Source organism: Balearica regulorum, chromosome 1, assembly GCF_011004875.1.
Source record: "Balearica regulorum gibbericeps isolate bBalReg1 chromosome 1, bBalReg1.pri, whole genome shotgun sequence".
Taxonomy (NCBI): domain Eukaryota; kingdom Metazoa; phylum Chordata; class Aves; order Gruiformes; family Gruidae; genus Balearica; species Balearica regulorum.
In genome coordinates this window covers 23,347,433-23,373,757 of record NC_046184.1, presented here as the reverse complement: position 1 = coordinate 23,373,757, position 26,325 = coordinate 23,347,433, and the positions used below count along the sequence as shown (strand labels likewise).

At 37.7% G+C, this 26,325-nt stretch overlaps 1 protein-coding gene across 3 annotated transcripts in view; it reads right to left on the bottom strand.

The window, feature by feature from the left end:
* Window positions 1-26,325, bottom strand: part of GRM8 (glutamate metabotropic receptor 8) — a 360,387-nt gene that overhangs the window by 263,569 nt on the left and 70,493 nt on the right. The window lies entirely within an intron of this gene.

The following is a 26,325-nucleotide window of genomic DNA, read 5'->3' as shown; positions in this document are numbered from 1 at the left end:
ATGAAAATATATCATGGAAATTGTAGGGTTCATATTCTCAAATATAAGAAAGCAAGCAAATAAAAAAAGACTACTGAATTTTACAAGTGACAAAAGTTATTTTAGGCTTTCACGAAGACAACTGTATGAAGACACTGTATTTAGTGAAGCCTTAAGGACATACTTCACCTCTGCAATTCTCGTGACATTTCAGTCTGCATCTTCAAGCAATTTGGTTTTGGAAAGACTATCTTCAAAAGAACAGTTATCTTACCAACAGGTGTGTGTAAGAACACACATATGGTCTGTTCTTCAGAGAATTTGGGGTATTTTCTTGCAAATGTGAGGGCTTTCACCAGTATTTAAATTTTACCACTAACAAAGTCCCATTTTCAATAACTGTAAGATTGCTTTACTTTGATTTATAGTCTTTTTTGATACCTCAAAGAAAGAGCATCTGTTCAGTATTCTCAAAACTTTACAGTATTTAAAGTACAGGCTGAAACCCTTGCTTTTGCTTCGTATCCCAGGAAAACATCAAGCAACTACAACAGACATAATTTGTCTGTGATTAGTTGCAGTTTCTAAAAGCCTCGTACAACCACAAATATCAGAAAAACCACTACTTCCTACACACAGAGGGGTTGCATCTTTTTGCCTTGCCACTCACCAGTGTAACCAGCGAGAACCTAAACATTCTCAGGAGACCCGAGGACTGACAGTTTCATTTTGTTATGAGCCAAGAAAAGAGACAGAGATACAAAGTCAAGATGGTCAAGTGTGTTCTCCCAGTCCTACCCAGAAGGATCCAGGTTGATTGCCTCCATAGTCCAGGTGCCCAGTAATCCAGAAGGAATTAACAAAACAAAAGAAAAAAATGGGGGAAGGGAGGGGGGAGGTCTGTCCATTTAATACCCACAGACCAGTAATCATCTCAAGAAGATTTTCTGAATTCAGAAGGAAGGTACAAAGTTACATATTATTAGCCTTCCACCTCTTCTGATTTATGCAATAGATCTATGGGATCTCCCAGTCATTCAAGGGAGAAGACATATGCTCTACGTAATGATTCCTCTTCGTTAAAAGGCATTCTTCAAATTTAGTAGAGGGAGAGTTTGGCTCAGTGACCAACAAAGTGAGAAGGGAGAACTTAAAGATCACTCTCTATATGACTTTATATTACTGTTATGACATGACATTTCCTAAACACATCGGTTACTGGCACTTCAGAATTTCAAATACATTTATAGGCAACTGTGATGGTTTAAATTTTGTCAGTGTTTAAAAATCAGTATCTTAATATTAACTATCTCGAATTTCCATGTGTTCAGATTCCAGAGCAGGGTTTCCCTCCACATATAAGATCAAAACATATGCGACTTTACTGAGGCTCAGATAAACCTTCGGGCTATCACTATGCTCTATGGTGATCCCAGTGGTCCAGACAGATGGGCAGCTTGACTGAGTCTGCAGTGGCAGATATGACCTCAGTTTTATACAGTCCAACAGTCTTTCATACCTCTTAAAATTCACTCCCATGAAGACCTGCTGTTCTTTAACCATGCCATCTTCTCCCATGGTGTTTTTAACACTTCAGTTTAGCTGTCTCAACAAAGATTTTATACAGTGCTGCCATTTGTTCTTTATATCTAAATTGTATAATTGACCTCAAAGATTAGGATTTGAAATGTAGAAAAAACCAACTATTTTCACTATAGCCCATAACACAATCAGTTCTACTCTTTACTGAAATTTTCTAGGGACTGCCATAATAGATTCTAAAGCTGTAAATCATCTGTATGTAGTACATCCAGGAAGCAATTTCTGTTTGAATTAAAATTTGTGCATTTCTACCACCAGATACCAACAGGTGCACTATTCCTTTGGCTGCCAGAAAGGGTCCAAATTCATCACAGTTGGTATTTTCCCAGATTCTCAGCTCCACATTTTCTTTAGTTGCAGTTCATATTCTACAGTCAAAGGAAAATTTGTTCCCAATGATATTGTGTGACAGCTGCTACACATGGCATCAGTGCACGCACTGACTGTTGTAATCACCACCAAGAAAATTAAATGCTACAGAGTGGTACAAAGTTATAGTGCATGTAGTTGTTCATTTTGTTCAAATGACAGCATCACTAATGCCACTCAAATACTGGAATTTGCCATGGTTTAGTTCTGCAAACTTGCACTTCCTATCATGGAAGAGCCTTGAACACACTTTACATGAATGCAGACATCTCAAGAGCAGAAGCTTTATTAATAGATGAATATTTCAATCAATCACAAAATTGTAAATAAATTAATCTCTACAAAGGCAAAAATAATGTTCCAATAATGTTATTTTTAAAAAAATAACTATATGAATGTTTTGTAGTGTTGGATGCACAACCCTAGTAGCCCATAATTCTGCAAAACCCATTTCTTTTGCCACATCCACAAAAAAAATAGCACATTCAGCTACATTGCATAGGTTCTGAAGGCATGAACTGCTCATAGAATTGCAGAAATGTCTGAATAGAGAGCTTGGAAGAACAGGTGGGTATGTTAGAAGAAATGAAGTTAGGTTGGGTGAGGTAAAAGAGATGACTGACTTCAGAGAGTAATGGAGTGATTTAGCTTGAAAAACAGCCTAATAACAAACTTCTTACAAATGAGATCTTTTTATTATGTTGCTGCTGATGACTGTACCTAATATTCATGCAGTCATCAGGAACATATTCTTTTTTTTATTAGATGATCTTTGGGCAAGGTTTCCATGTGCCTACCATATTCTGAGTGCCCATGAAACAGCAGTAATTAATGATGAATCATTTATTCATTGAATACTTCTTATGCCTGAATACTGACACAATTAGTCTGCAGTTCTTAGACTCATGTTTCAAAACTGGTGTATCCAATTATTTTCCATGAATATTTCTTGATAGGCAGCTTGCACACGAGCTGTTCTTACTGAAAATATCAGAGCATCAGGGTTTCAACAGGCAGATGGAACAGATTATATTCAACCAGCTTTGAAGGTAAATGTTTCCAGTATGGCCCATTACGTTATGTCAGTTATCCTAAACTTTCATGTCAAGTTAGGTCATTCTTGCTGTCAGATCAAGAGGTCACATTCCCCAAGAAAGCATTAGGGGATTCTGCACGTTATGTCATGTAAGGAAGGAAAATGAATGTCATATGCCCACTCTTCTGCAGTTATCAAGTTAGGGGATGTCATCATTAACATTTGCCACATTGCCTCTGAGAGGCAGTTACAGGATGTGCGTTTTACCTCAATGCCATTCTTGGAACCCATCAGGACAGACTGAGAAAACCTTTTAAATACCTGTTTTCTCCTTTCGTTTCAATAAGGCTCAGAAGGGCCTTTCCCTCACACACATTGCTTTTCTACAGAGTAACAATTAGAGGTGCTCGTATTTGGTTTGGAGCAGCATGAGAGTGCATGGTGTCTCTTGCTCTTCACACGAACTAAATAATCACTCTGAAGAAATCACCCAGCTGCAGCTGAGCATCAAAAATTATTCTTAATTAAACTATAAAGCACAGTAACTGCTTTTATACTGTGGCTCTGGCTTCTACTAGCTTCTGAAAAGCAAGATGTACTTGGTGGTCTGCAAACAGAGTTGAGACAGACATATCCAAGCTATCTAGCTAATTTGTTCAGTGCTGTCAGGCCCTGCGATCCTAAGGCAGTCAACAGCAAGAAGTACTTGCAGTGCCTATTCAAATACGTATAGCAGACAATCTATGAGCCAGAATCCAATTGTAACCCACAGAATACCTTAATATTACTTATGAATTGTTTATTCTGCCTCCATCTGTCACCTTACAGCGATCATCAGCCTGTTTTCTTCATAACTTCTATGCATTTTATTAAAAAGAACTACTTCCTAAAGCGTCATTTCCATAATTGAACATGAGCACCTAACACAGCAAAGCAACGTGCTGAAAGTCACTGGGGCAGAATTATAATGGATATAAATAGAGTCCAGCTTTTCCCCTTCTCCTATAGAGTAAAGAATTAAAGATGTTCTTTTCTTTCTAGAACAAAATAATATGCTGTGGGACTAACTCAAGCATTTATTTTCATCCATTTCCAGATTTCAGCATATTTTTTTCCATGCTGTCGGGTGATGTATAGTGCAATTAAGTGCTCTGGAAAAGGAGTAATAATATCATTTAAATGTTATGAAAAATCTCTTAAAATGCTAACTTGAGAATATGAACAATGTAATCAATATTTCTCTAGTCACCTGCAACCGACTTAAGTCTCCTGAGAAATCCTAACAAAGCTGGAAAATCTCTGCTTGCCTGGAAAAGAACAGCTTTGCTATATCTGTCTGTCATTCAGAGGACACTACGCTCGGGTGCATAGGAACATGGGATTAGATGGAACTGGGTAGGTCCCCAAGTCCATTCCCAATGACAGCAAACAGTCTGGCAATAGATCCACTGAACATCACTTTAGGCCTCCATTTAATAACAACCAAAACTTAATGCCTATCTCCAATCACTTTCCAAAAACCAGCAAGCCGAAGAAATAACAGCAAAGCATTACTGCAATTCACATAATGCAACAGAAGAACATAAAATGCCTGCAGTGCAATCTTGAGCACATAAAAGCCACTGACAGGGGTTGAGAGCTTACAGGGAAATTTTTTCAGCAGCTGAGTTGCAAATTTGCTTTCTAAGGCATCTTTGTGCTAAGGTTCAGGTCTGGTTTTTTACATCCAGAGCTATCCTGCAACTATCTAGTCACAGAATGGGAAGGTATAGGCAGGGAGAGAAACACCCCTGAGGGAGAAGACCCAGCTTTCTCCCTCTGTTGTGTCACAGCAAGGAACAAGCACAACATAAAGACACTCATGGACCAACTCTCAATACTTTGGTTTCTATCTTTGGAGGAGCTGAGGTGAAGGACACGTGTATGAACTGCTAGTGAAGGAACACTGGACAACACATCTCAGGCTAGTGTGAGGGAGGAGAGGGTTAAACCCTCGATAAATCTTTGTGTAAGACAAGATCAATCCAGAGGAAAACCATTATGATACCTGGTGCTGGAGAATTAAGGAAAGGTCAGAAAGGAGTGCTGTAAAAAGGACTCGGGTGAAAGAGTATTTTCTGTTCTAATCTGTGGTGTCAGTGGCCACCTCAAGCACCCCTCCACAATGGATGCATCTTGGTCATTAATAACTACAGTGGTAGAACTGCTGTGGAAGTTTGTGCTTAGCACATCGCTGAGACCTTTTACCTGTCCTAGTACAAACTGGCCTGTTCCTCAGACAGACGTTGGACTATCTGAATCTTTGTGAAAAATGCCCACAGAAGTCAGAACTGTGCGGGACCAAGTCAGACCTCCATAGTAAGAACTAAATTCTGTTCACAGCTGAAGAACACACTGAGTGCAGGGAGTTAAATTCCTTTATTATTTGTTTCCAGCTACAGACTTTGACAATGGCCTCTACTTATATCCTGCAAAGGTTAGGCAGCATCTAGGAAAAAGCACATTATGGCACTGACAATTTATTTAACTGTGGTGATATTAAATTGTTGCATATATGGGAGGGACACTACCACAGAAACACATTTCTGCTCTTCTTTTACCTTTTCTCAGGTTCTGGGGTTTTACATCCTAAAGCTACATACTAACAACTTCATCCATAGAGCAGCATCAGGGAAACTATGTTGATGAATCCCTTCATCGTGTAACTTCCTGGGGAGATGCTCATTGCATGCTTCTTCCAAACAAGCAATAAGATGCCTATGGCTTAGTAGGTGCAATTAAAATCTTGACATTTACCACACACAGTACTTACAGTTACTGTGATATTTACAGTACGCCACACTGAGTTCTGAATGCCATAAATACTATAGGGAAGGTAAATATTGCCATGCATGAAAGAGGTAGGCACTGATAGTTTTCAGTGTCCTATAAACAGTGTATAAATCCTTGATAAATAAAATTCTTCATTTGATTCCTTTAGTTTTATCTTTTGAGGGAAGATAACTTTGGAAAGATTTCTTCTTCCCTCAGTTTTATGTCCAAGAATTACTTTCTAAGAGTAATGCTTACCCCAGCACACCGTATTTATTACAACAGCTTTAATTTCAAGGGGTAAATAAGAGGCCATTCATTTAGCACTCCAAATCAAGTTTTGACCACATTATTGGCCTGCATTGCACATTCCAGAGTTTTTAATTTTTGTTTCCTAAAGAAACATACTATCATATTCTGTGTAGATGCGTGTAGATGCATCTAGCCTTTTCAGGCATATTGCATGAGGTCTATCAGCTTTCTGCACAGTTTTGCCAAATTTGACAGATAGAGGTCCAAAAGCTTATTAAATACATTCATCTTTTGTGAAAGCACAAGGCTGATTAGAGACGAGAGATCCAATTAGTGGTCTCACTGAGGGAAAGGGTGATCTCAGCTTTTGCTAGACAACATAGCATCCACACAGAACAGAGTCATTTCAAATGCCCCAACAACAGATAAAACTTTGATTAAAGTTCTCAACCAATTCAACCATGAAATACCAAGCCATAGTTAACGATACTACCTGATGCCCCTGCTCACAGAAGTTGTTGTTTCTTTAATGTTTAGAACCAGAGATATCTGCAGTTTAGAAAATCCCAAAGCCTTTTATCTGCTCTCAGGCTCCTACTAAAATTGAATAAATTCAGGGACCACAGATTCATCAAATGCCTATTAAATACAATGGTCCAGCTACACTCCATGGTCCAGGAAATTCTGGTGAATCACTTTGCACATACACTCTTTTCCTTAGGTTCTTTCCTGCAAAATGCCTGTCCCAGAGACAGAGACCTGTGCTATACGGACCTTTGATTAGACCCCATTCAGCTGCATTAAGGCTCTTATGTTTCGTGAATTCTAGATAATTATTTTAATCATAATTAAATGTCACTGACCTCTCTTCCAAGAAAAACTCAGACATTTGCTATCTCTTCCCTTAAATGAAATGGTGTCTGCATTTCCTAATATTAAATAATGGATTGATCAAAATTCCCCAATTTCTTTCCTACAAGAGTTCTTCTATTGGCACAGAAGACACATGGGATGAAATACAATCTTGCTAATGAGATGATTAAGTTAGGCACAGCCTGATTGAAATTTTAAATGTCTGGGTCTGAATGGGGACTTCTCAGTCCACTTAAATTGACTCTCTAGAGAGTTTAGGCAGTCAACAGAAAAATGCAGAGGAGGATCTCATTCTCCTATTATACCTCCTGCCTTGTGCACAAGAGCAATGTGCCCCTTTTTGTTAACATATGTCAATCTAAAAACACTCCATTAGAATCAGTGTCAGTTTTTCATATAAATACGGGGTCTTTTCATAGCAAAAGAGACAGAGGAATCAAAGACATGGGGAAAAAATAAAGAAAGGAAAGCAAGCAGGTCCAAACCCAACACCAGGGAACTTGATTCCATTCACAGCAAAAATTAAGGACAGGTGGTACTCCCCTTGCTTTATTCATAGAAATATAGAATAGTTTGGGGTGGAAGAGACCTCAAAGATCATCTAGTTCCAAGCCCCCTGCTACAGGCAGGGACACCCTACGCTAGACCACGTTGCCCAAGGCCCCAGTCAACCTGGCCTTGAACACTTCCAGGGAGGGGGCATCCACAACCTCTCTGGGCAACCTGTTCCAGTGCCTCACCACTCTCACAGGGAAGAATTTCTTTCTGATATCTAATCTGAATCTACCCTCTTTCAGTTTAAACCCATTACCCCTTGTCCTATCGCTACATGCCATTGCAAAAAGTCCCTCTCCAGCTTTCTTGCAGGCCCCCTTCAACTACTGGAAGGCTGCTATAAGGTGTCCCCGCAGCCTTCTCTTCTCCAGGCTGAACAACTCAAACTCTATCCTCTTCATAGGAGAGGTGCTCCAGCCCTCTGAGCAGCTTTGTGGCCCTCCTCTGGACTCGCTCCAACAGCTCCATGTCCTCCTTATGTTGGGGGTCCCCCAGAGCTAAGCGCAGTACTCCAGGTGGGGTCTCACCAGAGCAGAGTAGAGGGGCAGAATCACCTCCCTCAACCTGCTGCTGGTCACGCTTCTTTTGGTGCAGCCCAGGACATGGTTGGCTTTCTGGGCTGCAAGAGCACATTGCCAGCTCATGTTGAGCTTCTCAGCCACCAAGTTCTTCTCCTAATGGCTGCTCTCAATCCATTCTCATCCAAGCCTGTAGTTGTGCTTGGGATTGCCCCAAACCATGTCCAGGACCTTGCACTTGGCCTTGTTGAACTTCATGATGTTCGCACAGGCCCACCTCTCCAGCCTGTCGAGGTCCCTCTGGATGGCATCCCTTCCCTCCAGCACATCAACCACACCACACAGCTTGGTGTCGTCGGCAAACTTGCTGAGGGTGCACTCGATCCCACTGTCCATGTCACCGACAAAGATGTTAAACAGTGCCGGTCCCAGTACCGACCGCTGAGGAACACCGCTCTTCACCATTCTCCACTTGGACATTGAGCCGTTGACCACAACTCTTTGAGTGCGACCATCCAGCCAATTCCTTATCCGCCAAGTGGTCCATCCATCGAATTCATGTCTCCAATTTAGACACAATTATGTCATGTAGGACAGCGTCAAATGCTTTGTACAATTCCAGGTAGATGACATCAGCTGCTCTTCCTTTATTCATCAATGCTATAACCCCATCATAGAAGGCCACCAAATTTGTCAGGCACGATTTGCCCTTAGTGAAGCCATGCTGGCTGTCACCAGTCACCTCCTTATTTTCCATGTGCCTAAGCATAGTTTCCAGGAGGATCTGCTCCATGGTCTTGCCAGGAACAGAGGTGAGACTGACCGGCCCGTAGTTCCCCAGGTCTTCCTTTTTTCCCCTTTTTACATACAAGAAAGCAAAACACTTGCTCTCTCACACACGCCCTCTCACACTCTTTCTTTCTGTTTTCCTGATGCTCTCAGAGACTTCTGTGTTTAGTTAGTTGTCTTTGCCATAAGTTTCTTTAAATTATAATTGGATGATTTTCCAAATTCTGGGGAACTCCTTTGTCACAGAAATTACTGGGAATATAACCTCTATTTGATGAAACCAAGAGCTTCTAAATTGATGGAGGAATGAGTACAGATATGATTCTTTGTTCATAGTAGAAACCCTGTTTTAACAGCAACTATTTTTAAGGGACACTATAAGAAAATAAGTTTGTACATTCATGTCCTTGTATTTTACTTTCTGCCAAAAAAGACTGTGAACGTACAAATGTTTTTCTCTGTGTGTGTCTCTGAAAATGTGAATCTTAGCCTGCATGCCAGCTATCCTCAGCCTTACAGATCCCACATGTATAGGCACCACTTGTACTAATTTTTCCAAATCATTTTTATTTTCACTCTCTTTCTAAATGTGCATATGGCTTATAATCATATGCAAAAACCCTACAGGTAACAGCACCTTACCAGCCAGGTGGGCTCTGGCTGCAGCCAGCCTGCAGAAGACATTCACAAATCTCCAAAAATCACCATCCACTGGTGCTACAGTGACCCCATACTCTAGTGCAAGAGTGAGATGGCCGTGATGACCGTGGCATCAGATGAAGTAAATCAGCCTCCTGATCACATCCAATGCTTCATGTTTCTCTGAGGACTTCAGTAGAGTTGAGCACACGGCCTGCTTACAGCCAGAAGCCTCCAGCAGGAGCTTTCAAAGGAATGAATTCGGATGTCTTAGAATTAAGTTGTCTGGGAAAAGACAACAGCTGGAAGGCCATCTGGGGCTCCAACAGGATGGATGGGATACAAGTCATGGCATCTTATTCTACAGAATTCATTCTTTATTCTTCATCCTTAATTCCTCTTTATCATCAATGAACTACATCTCTTGTTTTCCTTCCCCCCCCCCGCTTTCTTGCTCTGAAAGACTGTCATGAGCAAGTATATGACAAATTAAAGCTTTTTTTTCCTCCACAAAGATCTTGTGGTAGCATATAGCATCTGTAATTTTTCATTTCACATAGTACTTTGCAATCAGCTTTGGGACTATGATCTCTGCCTCTACTTTCATACAAGCACCATTCCACTCTGCACCACCACCACCACCACTATACATGCATACACATCTTAAGTTCAGCAACTCAATGCCATGAATCAAAAACCCTATAAAGACAGGAATGACTCAGTTCTTGGAGAACGTAGCACAGGGTGCTTCACATAAAACTAAATCAAAAGTAACTAAAACTCTGAAAAAAACTTCTGGCAACTATCTTAAGCTATGAAAATAAGCAAGTCCACAAGACACCTTTTACTTGCTTTCTCTTCATAAGTCTGCCATGGACGGATGAACACCAGATTTTTTTCTGCATTCCAAAAGTTCTTTTACTTTGATAACTGTGTTCCTCCTGTTAGATGCCAGCAATCAAAAATCAAGTAGTTAAACCTGATATTCATTTTTATAGTGAACCTACATTAAATGCAAAATATAGCTGAATATATGCCATTTTAACATTTTTCTTGTGTCCATTATCTTAGTCCTACAGGAGTTCAGAGAAAGAGGATTACTTTAATACACAAATTATAGGTTCTTGCCCTCCATCCCCTCACACTGCCTCTGCGATGGAATGATTGCTTTCTTTTCCGTTTGGTGAGCAATGAACAATAATTTCAGTAAGGATAAAAAGTTGATCGAGCAAATTAATCAGGGAAAGGCTGAGGCTAATCTTCGTATCTCATCATGCTGGCTGTTAGTGGCATCATTCTTATTTGTATTCCTTTACTGTCTAAAATCTATTTATTCACATGTGTGGAAAGGAATGAATTAGAACAGTGGGAAATTCAGTGCTTGTAGAAGTGGAGAATTAATAATGTTGGGTAAGCAAAAGCAACAGCGCTGTGTAAACTCTCTCACCGTGCTCTCAACTGCACATGGCATAGATTGCTAAAACGGTGAATCGTGAAGATCTCATAATATTGGAATAACTCCTGATAGGAAGTTTGGAGACAACAAAGGCTCTTTTGCATGAATAACTAAGAATTGAGTGCACTTGCAGAGGTGAATGTTTGGTATTACATAAATCTCTTTATTGTCTATATTCTGTTTTTTTACTTAATTAACCAAAAGTCCACAAAAGCAGTCACTGAGATGAAACTACAACTGTTTCAACAGGAAACTTTTCTAATTGAAAATGTGACTTAGTATAGAATACACTCTCCAAGCTAGAAGGTCTGCATTCTTAGTTGTATTTGAAAATCATCTCTCATAACTGGAGTGAAAAAAATTGTAGATGTATTTCATTTCTGCTAGTTAAGACAGTGAGCTAGAGCATAAGGATTTTGTGCATCACCAAAAGGAACATTTACTAAAGACTTGTGATTTCATTTGAATAAATCCATTTAAGATGGAATAAAATTACAGAATCATCAATCAGAATACCATCTGAAAGAAGTGGGAAATTCATGGCTTGAGCAAAAAAAGATTATTTGATGGGGCATATGGAAGCCAAGCTCAACTCTGAAGCTTGGAGCCTGCACAACCGTTCTGTCCCCAGACCCTGAGCAAAGCCTACGAACAACACAGCATGCAAAAGGATCATCTGGGTTTCTGAGTCAGATCCCACACTGTCTCAAGCAAACGCATTGAACAGTCCCTTTTATAAACTGATCAAGATTCATTCTTGAAACTTGTTTTGTTTTCTTTCCCATGAATAAATTAAACTAAATTGGGCAGAATTCAGGGTCTTACTTCCCTGTTCAGCAAAACATTACACTGCCTAGAGTATCACTCCCTAAGAAAATATATTTTAAGTACTTTATTAAGATGTACCTAATGTAAGCTAAAGGCTGATAATATATAATAGAAGAAACCTACTTGGCATTTCCCCCCTTTGTTTATGTTCTTTCTTCCCTTTCTTTCATTTCTCATTTTCCCTGTTTTCTTGTGTGTAGACTCTGTAATTAGACTAGGAAAAAAAGTATTTGGATACGATGTATTCTACCCTTTAAGCCTGTACATAATCTCTCTCTTGCACAAGTTTTTCTGTGCCAGTATAACAACTGAAATAACAAATGAGCAAAAAAGAGTTTTTTAGAAGGAAACAGAAGGCAGCTCTCTACCCACCACAGAAGTCCTTGAATGCCTTTCACCACTCCTCCTGAGAGGCACCTGAGGTGCAGGTGGCCCAGAGGGGCTTGTCACAAGCTTGCAATGCCTGTGGCAAGCGCACATATGGGAACTGATGCTTTTCCATCACTAACACATTTCTGAATACATCCAAATGTCCTTCTTTCAGAAATCTGTCTCCTTTGTAATTGCTTATCACAGAAAGACAAAGGAAGCTAAGACAACTCCAGTTAAACTGGCTTTTGATTATGAACCTTATAATTTCATGGACACTACTGTGGAAAACTGGCCATTACCATTATTCTCTAATTGGGAAGTCATTCTACATCTGAGCTGAACCCTCACCTTCACTTGAAATATTTCCCCACTCCCCATCGTGCTCAGAATCTACCAAGGTCTACACGGGAAAAAAAATCATCTTCAGAGTCCCATGACTTTAATAGCCTCTGTACAGATATCACTTAACTCATGGATATCTGTTTAACTAAAATATCAAAACAATGAAGGGATTTAATAATGAAATTACTATTAACTTCAATAAGAGGTCCATAACTAAGTCCATAAAAACTTGTGCCACCAATACCAGGTTACTTTTTTGTTTTTAAACCAAATTCTTTGCACTTAACTGGAGGAAAAAGAAAAAAGATTTCACATATTTTGCATATGCTTTAGCAACAGAAAGAATATCTTCAGGTTGGCTTCATCATCTCTGTTCTGTGAAAGGGACATTATACTTTGCAAAACAAATTATTCGGGGAAAAAATTGAAAACATTAACAAATTAAAATAATTTAACTGAAATTAAATAATATTTCTACCTCCTGAATAAGCTCTGAAAGGATTTAATCCATAAAATACTACAATATAATGGAAGTAATTATAAGGTTTGACAGTTCTTATAAAATGAGCAGTGCGATTATCTGCACTTCATTAAGTGCATTAACATGTTGGATAAAATACTTATAATCGTATCACTCAATTTACTGGCCTTAGCAAATGTAATGCATCTCACTGCAAATCCAATATGCTAGCAAAATATATTACAATACACCTGCTAGAGCATATATAAAAGTACTGCCCTCTTCTGGCTAGTATCTGAACTTAGTAGTGAATAGGGTCTCCAGTTTATGGATTTGTGCTTTATTCCCGTCATCCATGGGAAATTGTAAAAGTTATTATATGCAACAGGGACAGCACTGAAGACCTGGGCAGGCCCTGCTGAGTTATACAGCCTCTCATTCTACCATGAAAGCAGGCTCTCATGCCAAACTTCAGCCTAAACTTTAATAAAATGGAGGTTATTTATTTCCTGGGACAGCATGATATCGCTCTGTCTCACCCTTCTGAGGTCTTTTCTAGTAAAGCTGCCACTATGGGTTTATCTGCATCCCAGGTAGCACTGGTGAAGTTTAATAAGATGTAATTCTCTCAAAGGTTATATTGTCTCTTAGATGTTCTGGGATGTGCGTTCTGTTTTAAAAGGAGTAGGCTGTGCAAAAGAGAAAGACACACACACAGAGGTAAAGGAAAAACATTAAAGGGGAAGATAGGAATGCCTACAAAAATAAACAACTTCATCTCAAAGTTAGTTAGGGCTTTTTGTTCCCAGTTTTGAAAGAAAGTAGGCCTTGCCTTAATAGTCCTGAAAACAGATGTGGTTGTCCTTAATTTAGAGAGCATTTACATCCATGGGATTAATGACATTGTGAAAATGTCATTGATCATTTAATGGTAATTAAAAATTACCAGCATAAATGTTTGCAGGAATCATTGAGGTGTTGAGATAGTTTTGTTTTTCTTTTCCCCTCCCCCACCAAAAATTTGCAGATTCCATAGGTTCATGGACTTCAATGGACTCAGTTCTCAGTTTGGAAATCTACAACTGCTTCGTTCTTTTGTTTGCAAGGGGTTTGAAATTTTGTTCCTCCTTGTATGACCAATCACAGCATTTTGGCAAGCAGCCCAAGGAGAAGCTGACTTATATAGGCATATGAAGGGTATTCTGCATTTCTGTATACTCCTGTGCCGTATATGCTCAGTACGTACATCCAGAAAGTTTTCCGGATGCATACAGCCAGAGCAGCGCATAGGGATTTATCTGCATGACACCTCTGCTACTCAAGGGTATTTGTTCTGTAACTCATCCCCTTGATTAACTGTCTAGTCACAATATCCTGCTTTAATTAACAATGTTAAAGAAAGAGACCGGCATTTTTGTTAGAATTTCAGCATTTAAAATAATTATTTCTATTTCAGTTTCTTCTAAAAAGTGATGAAAAGCAACTAATCATTCTATACTGAAGAAATGCTAAAAAGTAGAGGAACAAGGAACACTATTTCTATCATAAAAAGTCCTTGAGAGGACAAAGTTTTGACCTAAGAAAAGATTCGTCTTGCAGTAAGAGAAAAAAAAAAATCTTTTTTTATAATCTGCAAGGTTTCACAATATGCACATTTCTGCCATGCCAGTTTATAGTGGTGGTATCACAGCTTGTAATTTGCATAAAAATCATGTATTTCTAACAGAAAAAATTCAATGTAGGAGTCTTTCCAACTATTAGTGAAGCATACACATATGCCCATTTTTTCTGGAATGAGTAATAGTAATTCTTTGAAATATTCTATTCTTTGAACAGAATTCTCTGGAGCTCTGGGCAGTTCATTAGGTAACAGATTTAAAGGAACGACTTGTAGCTGACTAAAAGGGTTACCCCAGTCTGAACATATGCAGACTTACGCCAGCCTCCAAGAGAGAGCTGTTACTGCTAAGCTACCCCCCTGCAAGTCTAACAGCAAACGTGTGCTCACTCTGACACAGAGCACAATATGGCCCCCTGCCCTTCAACACAAGAAAGAAAATAAATAAAATGAAGACGAGAATGTCACTTTGACATTTCCAATCAGACATTCTTAGCTTGTAATCTTGCAGGAATATTGTCAGCATTGCAACGCTCGACTCATTCAACTCTCCTATGTCGTGCAGATGAGCAAAGCTCAAGTGTCTTGTATTAGCATAGCATATTAAAAATAGAAGTCGGTGACAACTGCAAACTGTTGTTTCTCATATAGGCCCTGGATACTTCTGTATTGGTGAGGGGGTGGGGGAGATTAGAACAAGTAGAGAAAGTCATAAAGAAATAAAACGAGATGTGAAGATCCTATTGATAAGGCCCAGAACACATTGGAATTTATCATAATGTAAAGGAAGAATGATAGTAGACATGTCTTCAGCAGACCATGGTTTAGTTTTGGTTTTATTTACACTATCCTTTTTTATCTCTTAGACCCCCCCCCAAAAAAATCCCAGGAAGCCAATCATAATGCTAAGTTTGGTAAGTCCTAATAAGTTTCTTCAGTCTTAAAACGACTGCCATGAAGCTATAACAGACTGAGGAGACTTGACTCTGTATATATACTACTATTGAGCGTATAGACACATATGTCACAGCACAGTATATAACATAATGTGCATAAAGTCATGTATTATGTTATGTAAACATACAGAATGATGAATTATTTTCTTGCTTGTTTTCTCTTGAGAGAAAAAATAAAACACTATCTGCTTCAACAGTTTCCTAGATCTTACGAGAGCTGCCCAGGAAAGCAGACCATATATCATGAATAACACTATTTATTAATTATTCTCAACACAGAATTTGGACAAAGGAAGGAAGGAAAGCTGATTCTTGGGTAGCATTAAGCTTTATGATTTAATTTTTTTCTGATAGATATTACCCTTTAGTCAAAATTGATGAAAATCTTGAAAACAAACAGTTTCAATTTTATTCGTTCATTTTTCTTTTAATATCAGAAGACATAATTGCAAAGACATCAGATGAAACACTCATTTTCTCTTTCATTTTACAGCTTTGTAAAAATAAAATTATACTGAAATCTGAACAAAACATGCTTCAGCTGAACTGTAATGCAGAAGTTTGCACAAAAAATGTAGAACAATTCCCCTCTGTCCCTCAGTTATCAGTTGTGAAAAGTTCTAAAACCAGAGAAATTCCAAGTTTCATTTAGAGCTAATCTAACATCTGGAAGATTTTAGTTCCCTGTTACCTGGGCTTTCTATGTGACTGAGTCAGTAACTTCAGGTATAGTTGGATAATAACTAGCACATTGTGAAAGTTAGTAACATTCACCCTCAAACTACCAGCACTATTGGTTCATTAACATGATCCTACAGAATAGGCAAATGTATGAGTTTAAACCACCTTGAAGAATAAATGCATTCAGGAGAGCCATATAGTTATACAAGATACATTTATAAGGTACATTCAAATCTCTCTGCATTCTGTTATTATTAGTACTTATATAGAAAGTAACAGTAGTTACTACCAAAACAGATGTATCATCACCCTTGCATATAGAATATTAAAGTTCATAATAGATTTTTTAGAAGACAGACTTCAGGAATTTGGGATCAACAGGCAGAAGCTGGGGGGCTGGGGAAGGGAAGGGACCCCTAAGGATCAAAAACAATAAATAGAAAGAATCAGTCCAAATTCAGCACTGGAAAAGGCTAACAAATGTGTGCTCTGGAACTGCCTACTGGGGCTTAGTTTGTATAACACAATGGTCTTCAAAAAGGGAGCGGGGGAGTATTGAGCAGAAAGATTGGAAAATTTGAAGATGGTATAAAATTATTTGAAATAAACAAGAGCAGAGAGAATAGACAGTATTCACAAAGCTAGATAAACAAGTATATCATAGAAAAATATGCTATTGACAAATGCAAGGGAGTGCACACTGGCAGGAATACCTGGAATTGTTCACACACATCATTGAGTTCTAAATCAGCTGTAGCCATTTGTTAATAAACCTTGAGTGCCAGAACAGATAGCTTTTGGAAATAATTTGCTTGACACCCAGCAGCCAACAGAAAAAGCTTACAATTTGTCAGGATGTATAAAGAATGGAGCTGAGACTAAAAATGAGATTACAATGACACTACATAAATCAATAGTAAGGCTTTACTTGGAGTGTTCAGTCATGGCTACACAGCTTAACAGAGATATAAACGAAATAAGGGATCCAGAATCTGACAACAGAAACTATTAAACTGCAATTACTTCATAGTTTCTAACCCAGAGTTAAAATAAGTAAAAAGGCATGCTACAAAGGAGGTTAACTGGATTCTCCTGCATACCATTTGTAGCATCAAGACAAGAGGACATTCAATGAGTGAGGTTAAAATGATAACAAGAAGAAATCATAATGTTTACAAATTTTCATGATTCCGGAAATCTAACCTGGGGTTACAGAACACTGTTTGGATCAGTAATTCTGCCAGTGACTGTTAAGTAAGATTTTGGCATCTTTCTCTTCCATGTAATAGAGGCCACCACTGGAGACAAGATACTGACCAGCAGTGTCTCTCTCAGACTGACAGTTCCAGTGCTTCATTGTTTAAACGGCAGCCACAGATCATGAAAGAGCTGATACTGAGAGTATATTGCTAACATTCAGTCACAAAGTATTTCTCATGTGATTTTTAAGAGGTACGCTCTCCAGGTAGAAAGTAATGCTGCAAAAATGCTAAACATTTAAAACTACTACAAACCACTTGAAGACAGAAAGACATACAGACAGAAAAATGCAATTTTCTGAGCAAACTCAAGAGCTAAGAAATTCACTTTACCAGCTGTAACTTCTTAATATGAATGAGACTACTGACTTTAGACCAGTGAAGCACGACCAAGATTGCAATTCAAGTACTGTGAACCCTTTAATGTATTAACAAAAAAAGAACATGTAAATACAGCCCAAGCCCATGTCACCATGCTCCTTCTTGTCACCTCTGCCCGTATGGTGCCCTTAAAGTACATGCTCTCCTTAGAAAAATCTGTGCACGCTGGGAAAGCCAAACCATTAAATGTTACGTTGGCAAAGTTCATTCACACAGACTCTGACCAAGGATATGCCACAATCCACATATTTGATCCCTGATTCAAGTTGAACTCACAACAGTAATTCACACCACTACAATACCAAACGTGCCATAATGAATCTTGTGTGAAAACAAGCTTTCTGCAGAAGTGACAAAAACAGAAGTTTATAAAAAAAATAGAGGACAAACAAAGGAACTTTTAGTGAGTTCTTGATCAAGCTTCTGGGACTTATTATTGACAGATTTTTTTTATTCTTTTTAAACAAGTTAAGCACAACCACGATGGAAAATGAGCTCTTAAATTATTTCCCATAGTTCTCCTCTGTCTTGCACCACAGCAAAATCTTAATGCAAAAGCCAAACATGGATAGCTTTATTCAGACTGCAAATCACATTACGTGTCCTTGATGTTTTCCCTTCTAGTATCACCTTTACAAATACTTTCACTTACAACAAGAATATGCACTGGGATTAACTTTGTTAAAATCCACTTCCTGTTAATGGGACTGTGTGAAATTTGGTCATAAACAACTGGAATGGCTATATTTTGATTCAGACATTTCCTAAATTTGTTTTTACAGGAATTTTTTTATTATATGTTAATATATTTTATTATATTATTTGCTCTGGGACTCCTTCTAGCAAAGGGAGTCACAGAATCTAAGAGAAGCTTCAGGCTTTACAGTAATACATACTAGTACACAGAACAGCAGCACTTGAGAATTTTCATTTCTGTCATCGCAAAGATCTGACCATACATTAATACCAATATATTTATTCTACCTTTTATTTCAGAAATTTTAATAACAGTTTATATGGCCAGAAAGTACCCTTACAATCATATAGGTCTGATCTCGACCATAGTATAGACTACAGTTTAAGCAGTGATTTCTAGATTTGGCCTGATATTCTGTAATGAACTTCCATTTATAAAGATTTCTCTTATTGATTTAAGCCTCAAATAAATATACCAGTATCCTTTAGTATTTTTAAATGCTTATTCACATTTAATATTAAAAAGTACACCTTACATCTTATTTGAAATGGTTTCCCTTAAACTACTGACTTCATTTTATAGACACTGAAACTTGTAATCCCCAACCACTGCTGCAAAGAGCTCCGCATTTGAAAAACCACTTCATGAAAATGCATATTCATTATGAAAATCACACACTATATTTCAACAAAAGTATGCTTTTAATCTAATAATATTACTTTCTTAAAATTAGCATCAACACATTTATAATTTTGTCATATTTTTACATTTAAAAATCTTGAACTAGGTATCATGACTAAGTTAAAAGGTTCTACAAACAAGCCATTGCACTAAAAGCACTGCTGAAATAAAACTTTGTTTCCTGGACATTTTTAATATCCTTTGAATTTGTGCTCACAACCAATGCAAGTATCTGGTAAGTAAAAGAAAAAAGTCATACAGTCAAATGACTTCTATAGTACTTAGAGAAGTAAGTTAAATATGTGAATCTACACACAAAGGTGCAGAGGTCCTCCATATTATAATGAGCTTCTAACATTGATTTTTCAGAGGTTTTAGGCATCACCATGGAAATATACTGGTCCTTGCTCTGAGGACCTTATTTGTTTCAGCTCTCCAAGAGCTGACTGCTATAAGCAAAATGAAATCAGCTACAGACTCAGAAGAGATTTGGTATCAAGCTATTTTTGTATGGTATAGTTACCAAATAGCTAACGAACACAGTCTTGGCCACAGTTCACACCCCAGCTGGCATGAGACAATAAATACCAGTGGGCAAAACCGGGAAGCATGAGTTCTTCCTACTCCGAGCCTTGTTGGCAGCCTCAGAGACAACCATCCTGTGCATCTAATCCTTTGCTAAAGCCCGTGAGATTCAGGGAAGTATTCACCAACTTCTTTCAGTTTCAAGCACACACAGAAGTCCCTATTTCTTGCCCAGGACTTCTTTCTAGAATCAATTTGCAAATCGTTTCCTTTGGAATAAAAATAATTTGTACAAGCAGGGGAACAAGAGGAAGTGTTTAGCATACAAGCATATCCCATGCAGCATAGGGATGGTATCTATCCCTAGCTCCAGACTAAAGCTTCCTTGGGACCCCCCTTGGCAACTCTTATAACTACTTAGTTCACTCCAGAATTATTAAAGTATAAGGGTGGTTTCAAATACGTGACAACGTTGCTTAGTCAATCCATGAAAAAATGATATTGTCTGTAAATTACTTAGGCTTCTTTGTGACTGTTTCTGGCATTGTTTGTCATACTATCTTAAAAGCTCCCCTATGAGAGAGATTATTGCTTGAATTGGCCAGAGGAATAAGAAATCTGAACAGAATACAGCTCTTTCAAGTTTATCAGTGCATCTGTGCCATGCTGGTTAAGGAAGCAAGGTTGGCTATATAACTTTTGTCTATACAGGCCACTGTATGGTATACGCTCTTTGTGGCAGGTACAAAAACCAGTTCTACAGAAGCTTTCTGACCTTTTTTTTTTTTTTTCCACTGTAGCTAGTGAGCTTTCTACAGGAGGTTTAAAAAGCATCTCCACTAATCCACTGAAGAAGAAACCCCTCAAGAGCTATTAGAGATAAAGAAGTCCCCCTTCCAACAACCACTGGAGGGTCAGAGAGCATACCAGGAAAGTACCACTGTATGCTTACTGCTCCGAAATACCTCCCTACAACTATTAAGAAAAAAAAACACATATAATTAAAGATGAAGAATATCATATTGATTAGCACCACTAAGAGAAATTAAAATGGTCCTTCATTATAAATCCCCTGAAATTACACTGTTCTTTATCAGGTACTAATTGGTACAAATATTAAAAACTGTTGGAATAATTTGCAAGCTTTTGCAATATTAATACACCTACCATCTGATTTTGTAATTTTTCAAACATTACTTTGAAGCTCCTGTAGCCAATTATATAGTGTTATTATTAATTACAGCTTGCAACTTGAAATACAGTGTTATCAATAGAGTTCAGCTGCACAAATATAAAAGTAAAACTTAAAATTTAATTAAATTGTTTCCCCTTTGTGAGGGGACGTCAGAATATTATTAGTTGTGAAAATAAATTTGCTAAGCTTGAAAACAGTCTTTACACCAGAAATATCTCTGGGGAAAAGGTTACATTTCATGTATTGTATTTCTTCAGTCTTCATGTTGCAAGCTTTTTTTTAATCTTCTATTAAATAACATCTTGGGGGGGTGACAAAAAAAAGAAAGTCTACTCATCGGCTTACTTAAGGAGATATAAAAAGCTTTATCTTAATATCAAAGATATACAAAGATTACTAAAGGAAATGTGAATTAATCTTAACAGCAATCCGTCTTATTTATTTCTAAATTATCAGTGAATAATCTAAGCGGAGAAGAAAGGTTACGCACCCATAAGTTTTATTTTCCTACTCCATCTACCCTCCCCACTTCCCACTAAAATTTCACTTTATCCATTCAAAGCTTCAGAAGTCCAAAAAATATTAAAGGTAAAAAGTAATCCAATAATTTAGAGAAAAGCTGAGATACAATGCACAACTGTAGACACACAAACAAACTGACAAGAGACAAAGGCGACCTGAGAACTATGTCAAAGGAATGTCACAGACCATTCTCTATGTAAGCAAATCATAGCTAGCTGTGTTGAAGTCTGAAACAATTTAAATAAAGCTACTGTAGCATTCATTCAGTATATGTATTCATTACAATTAGGTATATAGTTATCAACGTGACTGTAATGGTAAAATATTATGAAGGATCATGAAGTAACTGCAGTCTCTTCTCAGAAAAATGCTATTCACTGCAACATACCAGGACAAAGGGAGTAGGTAAAACTACAAAACCCTGTTCCTAGCATTTAAAGGTATACACTGATAAGTACACCATTCTCTTCTGGGGTAAAGCTGCTACAAAGCTCTGTCATTTTGGCTCAGCCAAAGATCTGGTCCTAAATCCTCTTTGCTGTCTTCTGTATACCTCTGGCAAGACAGACAAAATCAACTTACAAGCAAAAAGGGGCAAGCAATGCTGAAGTTCCTCAGCTATCCTTAATGATCAGCCACAGTTCCCTGCCTTTATTGGTTTTACCTCCTCTTCTGATAGTTTCATAAGCTTTTCATTGCCAATACCCATCAGCGCTTGTGTTCAATTCTTCGTTGACCACTAGTGGGGATAAAATCTGTCACGTAGCATTTCAGATATTATTTGTGGATTTGGTACCTTTTCCATTATAAACATTGCACTAACTGAGCAAGTATTCTGACCCCAAAGAGATTTTTCCTGAACCAAATGTTTTTGTATTCTGTAAAAAGGTAAAAAGGATCCCATGATTTTCTCTTTTCCCATGGTAAATTCCTTTGGATCTAATAGCAGAGGGAATGAACCATTAAAAGAAAGTCTGATTCGAGACTTTCCAACATTTATTTTGTCAAACATCATTAACAGCAAAGTAAATAGAAAAGCAATATTCAGCATGACAGTTTAAAGAGGACTTGGTAAAATGTGCTTCCTTCTTTTCCCCTTTTTAGTTTCTTTTGGTGTGTCAAGTTTCTCTCAGTTTCACGCTTAAACTCTTAAGCATTATCGTTTTGTAGGAATTAATTCCTTTGGCCAATGTACCAAAATGATTTGATCATGATGCCAAAATTATAGTGATATCATTGATTAACTTTGTAATGGGAGTAGAAAATACTATAAATTTAATTGTCTTCAAACAATAATGCATGGAAGGATGCATTGGAATAAGTACCATTCCTTATTCTCCTTACAATCATTGTCATGTAAAATATTTAATTTCCAGCTATGCTTTGTCCCAGACAGGATCTTTGTCATTAAAATGAGAGCAGATTTTGATATGTAATATATTCTATGACATGTCAGGGTGGCACCACTTTGACCTTTTCAGTATTCCACATTTCATTTGGGAGCTTGTTCCTTTCTGTTTCTGTTATTGATCAAGAAATCGAAGTTGAACAGAGGGCCAATCAAACTGGAAATTAGAGGCAAAGAGTCAAGCTCAGAACAAATAAATATTTGAAATTATAAGTACATGAAATTCATCTCTATTTTAAAATTATTTAAAACCCTACCCTTTTTTAATTCTTAACTGACTGTAGAAAACGTTAAAAAAAAATGAAAAACAAAACAAAAAAAACAAGCTTTCCTATTTATATTTTCAGAACTGCTATCTCACATGTCTTCTCAGGCACTGAACTTTTTTTCAGAAATGAATATATCAACTTCTTTCACATCCTTTCCTCAAATGTATTGCTGTCCATTATGCTTATCTTCACATTCATTTTTGCTTCCAGTTGTTGGTCACTTAGCTTAAACAGGATGTAAAGTACTCAGGAAGGAGTTGAGCTGTCCTATGCATTTGTATGCCAGCAGCACAGGGGGAGCAATGTCCTGATTACGTTCTCTTAACACATAGTTCATTAACGTAAAGCTGGTAAGTTTTGTTGGTTTGTGTGCAGTCTTATACTATGTGATGTTTTTTATAAACCTACCTAGACTCTATAGCCTCAGACCTCATAATTAGATGCTGTTCCAATTTTCCATTTTAAAAGTGTTTCCAGCCCTATGGTTCAGGTGAAAAGTCTGAGGACAGTGGATAATAGAATCAGGCTGGAAGGGACATTAAGAAATCACTGATCCACCTCCCAGCCCCAAGGAAGAACTAAGTACACTTATGTAATCCCTGAGCAGGTGTTCGTGTAATGCATTCTCCCAGATCCTCAGCTACAGAGGCTCCAAAATGTCCCCAAGCAAGCTGGTCTAATGCTTTAATGTCTTAGCCATTAAAAGGGGCTTTCTCCAAATCTAAATGGAATCATGCTAGAGATTAATTCCATTACTTCTGTTCACATACATGGTATTTGGATGAACAAGTGGTCCTCTACCTTTCTGTAAAAAGCCATTTGTCTATTTGAAAATAATATTTTTCATCACCTTCCCTCCTTATTCAACTTTTCTTCAGGCTAACTAACCACCTTGCTCAGTCGCTCCTCACAAACCACCTTTTCAAGATTGCTGATTGTCTTTGTTTTCACTTGTGGAGTCTCTCACATTTTGTGAGTTGAGAGTCAAAATGTGGTTTCACAACTGCCAGGCAAATTGGAGGATTATTCAAATTATTTTACAGATGGTATGCCCATCTGTATGTTCCAGTAAAATATGAGGAATATAGGCAGGTGATAATTTACTATCATGCTCAGATCATTTTCTGAGATAGTATTTTCTAGATCGCTCTTCCTGTATGCCTCATTGTACAGATCCTTCTTACTGAAGCACAATGCCTTGTATTTGTGTATTAAATTGCATCCTATTTTTTCAGACCATATCTTCAGCTTTGGACTCTCAGAATCTCTTCCAACACACTGCTAGTCCTTCCCAGCTTGAAGGCACCTCTGGATTTTACAAGCAAATCCTTCATTCCGAGTCCATCTGGACTAAACATGAAAGTACTCGATCCAGCATAAACACCTGCCAAATACTACATAACACATTCTTCCTTTTAAATAGAAACCATTGCTAATTACACTCTGAGCAAAGTTTTCTAAATAGGTCTGTATCCAGCCTATGATATTTTCACCTAGATCACAACTCCCAAAATTTGCTCAGGAGAATACTGTAGGCCACAGTTGAGGTAAAACTACTAAATTCAAGAGACATGACATCAGCTGTTTCTTCTTCAGCTATAAAGCCGTTATCCTGTCAAAGAACATTATTAGATGGCTTTGATACTATTTGTTCTTGACAGTTCTGCACTGGATATTGATTATGTCCCTGTATTTACATATGATTTACCTGATTGATTATTTCAATATTTTTTCCAGGAATTAAAAATTACTTTTCTGTCCTGCCTCTCCTCTGCTTTCCTTCTTCACAACCATTCAAGTCCCTTGTACCCCTAATAATTGGTAAGTTTCTATGAGCACAGAGGTTACCAAAATCAACTGCTCTAGCAGACAACACAAGTCATAAGGGGAAAAAAACAAGGAAAGGAAAAAAAAAACAACCCACAAATCACCACTTTTTATGCTTCTTGTATTACTCAGATCTTTTAATGTTTAGAACAGCCATTCCTGATTTTAATTGCTTTGGATTCACAATCCTATTAATAATATTTATTTAATTAATCCTATTCATATTAATTTTTTATCAAATTACAATGGTCTTTTTTTTTTATTCTAGGATCGATCAAGATCCAACTGACACAAGCTCAAGTCACTATGATTATAATGGCATCACAGTTGTTCTTGCACCTGTCTGAAGAACTCTCATCTTTCTGGAAATTGGAAACAGTAAAAAAAGTCCTGAGCAGTTTGTCTATTTTCATGAGTTGGCAGAACTAGCTGGGCTACAGATGGTTTCAAGAAAAAGTGATTTTCAGCCAATGAGCTACTCAGTGAATGTCTGGGGCAGCCGATATATTCACTGCTGTATTTGACACAATAAATAAACCGTCTCCTTTAGATATGAACTGTGGAAGAATAATCCATGCCTTTGCTAACTCCAGATCACTCCATTGTATTGTAGTCAGCTTTGGCACTCCCATGAAGACATCTAGGATCTGACAGCATTGATTAGAAACTAGAAACAGAATATTTCTTAGTTAACCGATCGAGCATATTATACACACCAGTTCCCTAATGGCATGAATCACTGACAAATTTGTCTTACTGCCAAATTGTTGTGAATTATCAGTAATCTTTATGGTTCAAGCATAAGTACCTGAGACACACATGCACCTTCCTATATGACTGAGATGGTCTCTATATTTACGTGCAATTATTGAAAATGGAAGATATCGTCATATTTTCTCACCCAAGCTGACTTGAAAGAACCAGAGTTCATATGTACATGCCCTGAAAGTCAAATCTAGTAGATTAATCCAGGCTTTCTGAGGAAGGAGAGGAAGACTGTTTGCCATTTTTAATTTTAAAGGATATTGTTTTGGGTTATTTAACACTGTGTTTAGTGAACAACCAATTCTGTCCTCTTTCAAACCACCTGCTACTCATCATCTTATTCCTTGGTGTCCAAAACCTACTTCTCCTGAGAAACAGCCATTTTTTCAGGCCAGAAATAACTATAGAAGGGTGAAAAAAAATATCAAAGGGACTTAAATATACTTCCTATAATAATGCCTGTATTTATATAGCACATTTCATCCTGAAGGAAAAACAACAAGGGTATGTCTTTGTACTTCACAGATTTTTTGTTGGTTTTCAAATTCATCAAAATTAAAAACCCTAGATTTATCAGTGCTGGAACATGGAGAATGAGGTCTCATTGGATTACAATTTTCCTAAGCTAAATCAATTGCATCTCCTCAAATCCAGCTATAA